Genomic DNA, 11,351 nt, shown 5'->3' with positions numbered 1-11,351 from the left:
ATTATTTTCAGCACTTTCCTGTGGATATTGCAAGGTGGCCAACTTTATTTTCATTTGTTTTAGTTTAATCAACCTTTGTAAACATGTATGTAAGGAAATAGGACAGAATAGTGCTGAATGTAGTTAATCTTTCATGAATATCACCTTATAGTACAATGTAATAATGCATGAAAACAAGTCATTTTGGAAAATGGCGGCCATATTGAATTCTGAGCAAAAATTGACGTGGCCCCATGTTTTAATTTCTTCCAAGAGGCCTTCTGGCCGGTAATCCACAGAGAAAAGTGCGGTAGGACGAAAGGCCTAATTTTCCCAGCTGATGACCTGTCTAAATTTGCTAATATCTTCATAAATTGAAAATAAAAATAAGTGTGAGGTAAATATTTGTTTTGGAAAAGTTGTTATACTAAATTCTTAGATAGTTCAAAGGGCCCTTTACACAGATTTACCACATAATTTAGTTCAGGCCCCCATTTTCACACACTTTTTCATTAAAAAATTAGTGTTTTTCTCAAGCGAGAAAACACTAGTAGATTGGGTAAAACAAATAAAACTTCTATGCCTCACCACACCATTTTCCCAGTTAATTACTTACATTAAAATACAGGATTTTTATTACAAGTTTTCTTAAAGAGGCCATGCCAATTTTTTTTAACCTTCTTGCATGATTATGTGTTATAACAGTTCATAATATGTTTTCCTGGTCGTGTTAATGTGAAAGAAAATGTTTATTTCGTTTGATTGTTGTAGTTTATGAAAATAACAAAACGGCTAAGCTTGGCCAATCGAAAAAACAGGGCAGGCTTACGTCACCCTGACTACCCCAGAGAGATTCTAGAATGAGAGGGGACATATGGCGGCCATCTTGGTGACGCCTCCGGGGTGCTATTTCGCGATTAAGTAGACCAGATCTGAGAGTCAATGGGAAAAATGAATGGGGAAACTGAGTATAGGACGGAGGGGAACCCAGCGGTTGTGAAAACCATATGGTTGAAACGACCGTGAAAAACTGATCAATCTAGACTACTTGATTGTGTCATACGAGTCAAAATAAAGCTTTTTGAGCCACTTTTCTCGCGGTTTTTTTGACAGAGCGCAGGCGCAGTAGTTCCATAACGGCACGAGAGCAACGGCTTTTCACAACTGAGCATGTGCACAATTTCGCGTGCGCCGATGCAGCCAGATGATTGGATCACTGGCAACGCAGCTCAGCAGGCACATTGGCTCTTGTTACCAGAAAGGCGGGAGATGTGCGGGTAGACGCCATATTTGCGTTACGAATCTTCACCGTTAATTTCTATGGACCCGTCCTATCTCCCCTTACTAGAATATATCTCTGACTACCCGTCGCTTAGCCACGCCCACTTTTGACGAGTCAAAATTAATAAACATTATGAATGGAGCATCTTGGCAACTCGTAACCAAACCTTACTCATATCACTGATAACTAAACAGCATAAACACCCATTGTGCTGAGGATTGCACATGTAGATGGGGTAACAAACCATCCATGACTTTTCACTGGATACCTAAAAATAAAAGAAGAAAGCTGAGGTGGATCCATCCGGAAAAAAACTTCCAACTACTCACCGAGTAGCTAGCACCTGGTAAGTGTCTTTCAACATTTGTTTTACACTGTAACCTCTTAATACGTAAAATATAGGCAATTAAAGTGTAAGGTGTCATGTAGATGACTTTTCAATTCAAGATGTTTTCCATAAGAAAGCATCAATGATGCAGAGCTATGTTCTACCTAGCTAACCTTATGCCATAGCAGCAACTGGCGCTATGCTAATATATTGTTATGGTGAGATATTGAGGGCTGTGTAACGCGTGTACATAAACACGGCATTTTTAGTAAAAAAAGAAAGGCTATGAAGTTCAGTGTTATGGTTGAAATGTAAAAAGTAAATCATGTGTACACATCTCTAGCGCCTATAGTAGGCTTACTCTTCATAGGATGCTGTCATGAAATGCCAATCACCTTATCCATGCTGTGCACAGGCCTACCCAGCCTTCATGTTGTCCTTGTAATTAATGTTAAGTGTAACACTTAATGTTTTCACAAAATTTTCTGCCTTCCAAAATGAGACATCAGTGGCCTAATGGTTAGGGAGGTGGTCTTGATATTGGGGCAGGTGCGAAACCCATCCTTACCTCTCTCCTCATCTCTGAGCAAGGCACTTAGCCCCACAATGCTGCAGGGACAGTAACCAATTCACTGTGATAAACGTGGTTGTTTGGGATAAAAAATTGTCAATTAAGTATNTCTTTCTATTTCTCCAGGTGAGAAGAGCAATGACCTGATGGCTGAGATTGGATGTATGGAAGAGACCGAGGTCCAGCACACCAAGCCAAGTTTAACCAATTAACTTCCCCATTTCAGCGTCTGCACCACACCATTTCAATGTATTAATCAGATCATTCAGTTGTTCATAGACTTTATTTTTAGACACAAAGTACACATGCATTTTAGGGTTACAAAGGTGATACGGGGGGACGTCTATCCTGGGATGGACATATAACACATTTTATATTAATGAATGGTTCTCTGAACTACTGTGGTATCCTGACCTGAGTTCATATTATTACTTACATGCAGTATAATCCAGGCACCAAAATACCCATGTAACTGGATACATACATATAATGGATAATAAAATACCAAAGGAAATGCCTGGACGGACATCATTTCAGTTATTTCATATACATGTATGTTATTATCACAACTACTGTGTGTCATCACTGACTACTCCCACAACAGGTACAGGTCAGGAGATGAATGCATCAAGGGAGGAACGTGGGGGTAGGCACGGTGGATAAGGAGACCAGCATCACTGATAGTGAGGCGCTGGCAAAGCCCAAGCGAAGCCCCACAGGCAACTTCTTCATGATGGCTTCCTGTTCTGATAAAAAAGGAAAACATGTTATTTAAATTAATATGGTAATGCATTGTAATATACAGGTGTTAGACAATGAAAACACCTGACATTTTGGTGTGGGAAGTTTCATGGATAAATTGGACCACCTTGGTGGCCAGTCTACATTAATTGCACATTGCACTAAAGAGCAGTGTGTGAAGGCTCAATTAACAGGGAAAGAGCAAAGCACATAACAGCATGGGTGACATACCACCATTTAAAAAAAAATCTGGTGCATATTTGACCAAGATAACAAGTCTTTATGATGTATTAAGAGCCACGGTATCCAAGGTAATATCTGCATACCAACAAGAAGGATGATCAGACATGCTTCCTCTTGCGTCCACAGTTAATCCTGTTGGATGTGGTTCATCTTGGTGGTATGCAGACATTACCTTGGATAGCCCACCAAAAATGTCAAATTTTTTAACCCGTTATGGTGTGTGAATTGCAATATTTTGAAGAGAACTGTGCTCTTATTACCCTGCTAATTGAACCTTCACACTCTGCGTCAGCTTCCGACACCAAGATATTTTGTTGTCTAACCCCTGTACTGTTACAGTACTGATTGAATAATTACCTGATGTAGCACTATGTTGTCTGAATTTAAAAATGTGATGCCAGCCAGTAGGCTAAATAATATTAATCACAACTCACTATTCATTTCTTTACCTGTGCTGCTAGGATGTAATTCTTGGACACCATCCTGACAAACCCTGGGCACATAGAGCAGTCTCTCATCCTTCTTCACCATGACTCATGGTTTTAGTTTGGGTGCTGACCACCTGACTCTGATGAACCTGCAATGACAAAATGATATACATCTATGTATAAATATATACATCCTATTACATTATAGGCCTACACTGGAGGTATAGCATAAATGGAAAAATAAAAAAATATATGCATGTACCCCTAGATATGCATAAAGTGTAAATGTGTGCAGTTCAGTAATTGATGCTTCAGAATTGAGGATACAGCATAATGATGAGATACACTGATAACAGGTATGCTGTGCTCAAGACTTCAAATGAACCTTTTTCATCACCAGCCAAAATGGCTAATAGATGTTTCATCTCACTAGCCTAGCCAGGCATACTCACCAATGGGTCAAAGTAGCTACTAAGTTTTATTTTGTACCAGCCAACCTGAGTTTTCACCAGCATTTGGCTGATTGCAATGTTAATTTAGAGTTCTGGCTGTGCTTTTCTTTCTTTTGAGGGGGGGATATATTCTCAGGTTTTAAATGTATGCATAAACTAATCAAAGTGTAGGCCTATAACCGGTGTAGGCTAACAGACTGAGTCCCCCGTATCAACTGGCGACTCCAGGTGATAAACACAGTGATTGGTCAAAGACGAAAGTCTCATTCCTGGTCTAAATGAATACACCCCAGATTAAGAGTGACACCTACGTCCAATCTCCACTGCTTCTAACATCTGCAGTCGCCAGTTGTTACGGACCAAGATAGTCTTTCACACCGGTAGTCTGTCCTAAATGTGTTTCTACACGTCTAACAATTCAACACCTTTTGAACACAATACAACAACATTGAAATAAGCTTACTTCTTGATGCATTGTGCAAACGTTGTGTCTGAAACAACAATGAAATCCACTTGGATCAAACGTAACGAGTGAAACCAAGTTAACCTACACAATACGTGCGTCCGAGAAGAAAAATAAAAATATGAAGGCCTGCCTGAAGCAAAAAATACAACATTGAGTGGTGTTGTAGGTTAGCATCTTACCTGTCCCATGACGAGGATGCCGCCGCGTTGATGAGCCATCAGTGACGAAATGGTGCATAAAGTTGCTTTGTAGTAGGCAATGAAGAGGCTCGGTGTAAACTTAATACATTTACTGAAGTAGTTTTAAATTGACACGGAATAAAACAATCCACCGCAGGCAGAGTGAGTACGTGGCTAGCAGCAACAACATACACTTCTTCTTCTCCTCCTCCCAGGAGCTGTATGCCCCAAATATGCCATCTAGTGGCGCAGAATGCAATAAGGTTTTGTAGGCCTACATTATTAAATCTGCGCAATTGTGGAGTAACGCTACTCAGCACAATCATTTTAACATTTAGCCTATTCGGCAACGCTTATTTTTCTTTTCTTTTATCTCAAAGGCTGAGAGCAGCCTGCGACTCCTCAGTAGAACATCTCTACAATGACGTGGTTCTCTAGCAACAGCTGAGCCAATCAGTGCAAAGCTCATAAACATTATGGACAAACCGCTTAGTTCTCCTGAGAGGTGTTTTTGGGCGCAATAAAATGCTTTGAAATACACCATCAAATAACTTTCCAGCTAAAATAATGTTGCCTACCAGGTCAGAGAACACCAAGGATTATGAAAAAAAGGTGGGCATGGCAATGTAATTAGAGTGGCATGGCCACTTTAAATATTATGTTTCAATATCTTGTGTAATGTAAACTAATTTACATACACACCCAAATTTGATGTTGACAAAGGCCTATTGGATGAAGCAGAGACTACACTTTTTTTCATACATTCAGGGTGTTTGGAGAGGATAAAGTTACTTTTTTACCATGCTGTTGTTGAGGGTGTACTACACTTTACAATCCAGTGGTGTGCACAGACATTTTGGGGGGCAGGTGCTCAACGTGGAGGCGGGGGGCATATGGAACTTCCAGCTGCCTTACTAGGTTATAGAGCAGGGGTGGGGAGCCGTTTTCATTCGAGACCCACATACAATTTCATTTTCAAGTTCTCCAAGGTCCGTACTATGAACACAAACCAGGATTAACCCCTGCACTTTAGGCCTATATTGACCCAGCTTTCCTAGGTCCCCTGAAAATATAACCTAATTGTATTGTAAATTTACAAAGCACATCATATTCCATGTGAAATGACATGAGATTAATATTACATTGGGGGCCGGATAAGAAGGCCGCAAGGACAACCCTAGAGACAAAGGTTCCCCACCATTGTAGCGTATATATACTGTATTATATATGTGATATAACACAGCTATGTGAAAGTGGTAGTTTCTATATTCACATGTTCCTACACTCACCATGTTGGTGTGGCAGTGGCTGTGTTTCTGTGCCAGACAGAAGGAAATGAAAATAATAATAATAATAATAATATCATTATTATTATTTATTATTATTATTATTATTATTCATTATAATAATAATAATACGTTTGTTTTATACAGCGCACGCCTTTCAAAACACCCAAAGTTGCAAGGTATCGTGTAGGAATGTGTGCGTGTGTCAGCGTGTGAGTGTGTGTGTGCGCGTTAATGTGCTTGTGGAATAGGCCGGGAGCTACGTATACCCCTCAGGATGTGTTTTGCTTACTTTTTTTCACTATGATTTCCTGTTAGTCTATACCCTGGGCCATAACGAGTTGATAGGGTGCACTCCCAACTCAGCCCCGTTTGGTCTCAGGGCCCAAAAAACCATCTAATGGGTTAACGGCTTATATATGCCCCCACAAAAACTGATAGGACCTTAATCCTTTATATTACTGTAATTTCAAATCCTCATAAGGGTTGACTCATAAGACTAAAGATGAAGATCTGACTGACCTAAACTTGAGTTTTCTAAAGAAATGGTTTGCTTTGACCTTAATTGTAGCAGTGCTGCACTAGTCCACTCTGTAGAAGGGACTCCTCCATGGCTGCACCTACAAAGAAAAACTTCTCAAGGTGTGCAGGCAGGGGCGTATCAGCAAATCAGATCCAATGGACCCCCAGCCATATAGCTACATAAATCGGATTGTGTGTGGCGCCCTGGTGACTCAGTTACACTTAAAGGTACACTGTGCAGGAAATGGTCAAAAAAGGTACTGCAACTATGCTGCTCATCGAAACTGGGTTGCTTATTGCCAAATTTGATCTTTAGAACTAACCGCCATAAGCCTCCAGGAAAAGAAGTGTCTTCAGGTTTTGTTTAAACATGGCCAGTGAAGGGGCGCTCTGGTTGTGGTTGGGTAGATTGCTCCAAAGAATAGGACTGCAGGGATCTTGAGGGGGCATGGGGTGAAGGAGGTCTGTGAGGTAATGGGGTGCCAGACCATGGTGGGACTTGAAGGTTAGGAGGAGGACTTTATAGGTAATGCGTGACTTGATGGGCAGCCAGTGAAGCTGCTTGAGTATGGGGCTGATGTGCTGCCAGGGTCTAGTGCCTGTAAGGATCCTGGCACCAGAGTTCTGGACATTTTGCAGTCTCTCTAAGGCCTTGTTGGGTAGACCAAGTAGAATGGCATTGCAGACGGGAGGAGATGAAGGAATGAGTGAGAGTCTCTGTAACTGTCTTAGAAAATGAAGGCCTGAGTCTGGTAGACTGGACTGCATGAGTCTGCTTGCATTTGTCTCCCTCAGCTCAATTATCTACCTTTATTTGACTGTCCCTGCAGGTAACTCTTATAATATCCTCTTCAGCTGAGTTTCTCAAAAATACTGATGTAGTACTTATGTACGAGGTACCCTTTAGACAATAGCAGGCATAGACATCAATTCAAGTTTATGCGATACCTTCTCTTGTACATGCATGCTTAAACATAACACGTATGTGAGGAAAAGTAGTGGATGTAGGCCTATACATTTTTAGTGATGATGTGTAGTATATTCCTGATATACTGACAAGGGGCCACCTGCTACATAGCCACTTACTGCAAATGGGCCTAATGACAGGCCAATTCACTCTTACCAATTCACTCTTAGCTGAAAACACTCAACTGCATCATAACAATATTGCTAACAATGCAGGGAGCCAATTTAGACTTGGTCAGTAACATTTTGGTGGCAATAAGGTTATAACAGAGGTACTGTGTTAAGGCGTTGAAACTTAAGAACTACTTTGTACCACACAGTACCACCAAGCCAACAGGGTATGTGATAGATAGGCTATATTTTTTACATGGAATACAAATTTGCCAATGTAACGAGGGGAAGAGGCTAGGGCTACAATAGAAATATAATATCAAATAAATACAGAAAATCATCATAAAACCACAAAACTGCACAATATACTGAATTCCCACAGATAGGCCTAATAAAATGCTCCCCCTGAGGTGGGGTGGTGGAAGTTTGAAGTTGATGATGTAATCCTTTTGTAAGGCCGTTTTCTCAAAATGTGTTTTTTCTCCTGCTCTGATCAAATAATCTCCACTTCTATGCAACCTACCTGCACCCAACTTAACAGGCCTTTTCCTATCAAGGGTGTGAATATTTGTTGATATTTCATTCATGATTTGATTTAGCCTACTGGTGGGTATATGACAGGCAAAGAATCGCCCGAAAATAGCCCATTTTGTTGGTCAATGGCAGGCAGTATTTCCTGATTTACTGGATAGCAAAAGTCACAATGCCCTCTCTAAATATATTTGTATGCAACATATCAAAACATTTAAAAAAAACAGCATTTGAACCTTGCTTTTTCAGGTGGCCAGATTATTCGCTTCATTGCTTCGTCGCATGTATGCAAATGAGCGTATATCATAAATAGCCTCATTAGCATATGTAAACATGAAATTATAGAAAACTTGTAATACATTTTTTTTCCCTTTCCATGTACATAATCAACTAGTAAAGTTTCATAGTGATATCTGTAAGTTCAAAAAATTACCCTATTCACCTGCAATTTCTCGCCTGAAAACAAAATAAAACGCTTAAAAACCTTAAATATGGGCCATTGATCATCTAAAACTAAATGGAAATATTTTCTCTCATCCCACATGACAATTTGATTACTAAAAAATGAGTTTATATGCATTTCTCTTGATGACAGATTGAATAAATTGGCATTAGAAGGCGGCCATTTTGAAAGCCATATATAGTTGCCATAGCAACCGAGGAAAATTGTAAAACATTGCTTTTCTGATTCCTTACACTCTGCGGTTTCCAAAAATATATAGGTTTCATAATCCCCAAAAAAATTGAACGAAAATACACAAGGAACTGAACTATGTCTGCCTCTGTGCACACCATGGGGATTTATTACTCTGTGTATCAGAGCAGCCTGCCAGGGTAGTGCTGTGCTTCTGGATCCATAATATTTACAGTTTAAAGTGCAGTATCACCATTCACCGTGGTCCCAAAACAATGAACCAAAAAAATGAAATACAAATAAAATGATATTATCAAAGTAATAATGATTGGTGAATGAATCAACAGGTTGAAATAAATCAATTGAGCCTTTAAAATGTTTAAAAAAGAACATAATTAACAATTAGATAAATAAGGTACCATGTAGCCATAAGACCAGGCCTTAAAGGGACACTGTGCAGGAAATGGTCAAAAAAGGTACTGCAACTATGCTGCTCATTGAAACTGGGCTGCCTATCGCCAAATTTGATATTTACATGAAACTTTACAAAGTAATAAACAAATATTTTCTAGTATGGTCCAAGTAGAGTCATTTTTGCAGCTAAAAATGGCTATTTTTGGAAATTCAAAATGGCGGACCATGGAGAAGATCCCCCTTTTCATGTATGAAAAGTGCAGTTTTTCCAGTCATAATGAATACTTAGAATTTGATGCTGGTGGTAAGTATTCATGAAAAAGGTAACATTAGTGAATGGGCAGCATGAATTCTGGAAATAAACAACTAAAAATCTCACACAGTGTCCCTTTAAACCTTGCCATCATCGAATCTCCTTGGGTCATGTCACGTGGCCGCTTGCGTGCTCTGTGAGGGGCAGGTTAGCAGTTAGAGCCTGAGTAATGTTGACTGTATCGCATCCTGCAAGCCGCTGATAGATAAAGTCATATCTAGCAATTGTTTTCGGAGCGGAGCAGGGACAAAATATCCTGTTTTAATTTGACAGCGTGGTGACATTCCAAGGTGAATAGGCGTGTGTGTGTGTGTGTGTGTCTGTGTGTGTGTGTGTGTGTGTGTGTGTGTGTGTGTGTGTGTGTGTGTGTGTGTGTGTGTGTGTGTGTGTGTGTCTGTGTGTGTGTGTGTGTGTGTGTGTGTGTGTGTGTGTGTGACCCTGTGTTAGGTTGTGTGTCTGTGCACGTGTGACACCCCGTGTCAGGTCACTTCTGTTTATTTAAGTGTGTGTGTCTGTGTCTGTGTGTGTGTGTGACAGACCCTATACAAGATCTGCATGTGTGTTCTGTATTTGTGAGAGCTTTTGTCAAGTTGAGTGTGTGCGTGTGCGTGTGCGTGTGTGTGCAGTGCATGTATGAGCTCATCCTGGGAAGTGGGGAAAATGTAAACACAGACATGCAGGGAGGTCAAGCTCTGCTGACCGTCACACAAATAAACAAACAGAGCAGGGCAGAGCGCTGTGTTGCGCTGTATTGTGCTGTGTTGCACGATGACTGTGCGGAGGGGACAGAGGAGAGGCCTGGTGTATGTCCCACAGGCAGCAGCTGCTCGGGATCGCACGTGTGTGTCATCATGGCCCCCATCCACCCCCAACGACCCCGCTGGAACCCACCTGACCCCAACATACCAACTCATCTTAGTTCATATTCAAGGGGATAGTTGGGCTATGGTACCTCTGGTAACTTGGCAATACTTGGTCCAGGGGTCCGTTTCTCAATTCTTGTCGTTGCTAACCGTCTTAAGACCGTTTTACCATTCCCTTGGATTTACAAACCCCAACTCCGATGAAGTTGGGACGTTTGGTAAACAGTGAATAAAATCAAAATGCTATCATTTTCAAAACATTCAATCTATTCATTAGATGGAGAATAGTGAAAAGACAACATATTAAGTGTTAAAACCGAGAAAAAATATTGTTTTGGGGGACATATGTACTCATTTCTAATTTGATAAATCCAACACGTCTCAAAAGAGTTGGGACGGGGACAATAAATGGCAGCAAATGTCGAGGAAGACTAAAAACAAAACAAAAGACAACACTTAACAGTTAAATACATTAACCGATGAGATGATTTTATATAAAAAACAGTGTTAATTCCTATCTTGGACATGATTTCACCAGCTTAAATGGTGGGTGTATTCCTTGTCATGTTTTGCAATGTTTTCCTTTCTGTAGTGCTTACAGTGTGACAGGTCTTGACCAAAAACCCACCATTTTATCACCTGCTGGTCCTTATTATGGAGCCAAACTGTTAAAACATAGTAGAGAATGCAATTTGAACTTACTATGTGGCAGTAATCGAAGATCTCCCTTCAAAATATAATGCATGAGTGGCTTTTCATGCTGTTTAAAACCCATTTATACCATTCAACACTGTATTTAACTGTACAGATGAGTGAGAACATCTTAACCAATGCACTACTGCACCCGCATGCCATCATGGAGGCTGACTTTTGAAGCTAGCACTAACACAAGTTGGATGGTCCATTTTCACTGTTGCACAGGATGTGCAATGCTCTATTATTGTCAAAAAGAATGGACTTCTACAACTTCTGCTGACTTCTGTAAGCAAAGGACAGTTTCCCATGTCTTCTGGGTCTATTTCAAGTGAGCTCAGGTGCTTAG

The sequence above is a fragment of the Engraulis encrasicolus genome, chromosome 4 (genome assembly GCF_034702125.1).
Source record: "Engraulis encrasicolus isolate BLACKSEA-1 chromosome 4, IST_EnEncr_1.0, whole genome shotgun sequence".
Classification (NCBI taxonomy): domain Eukaryota; kingdom Metazoa; phylum Chordata; class Actinopteri; order Clupeiformes; family Engraulidae; genus Engraulis; species Engraulis encrasicolus.
Note: the sequence above shows the minus strand (reverse complement) of the source record.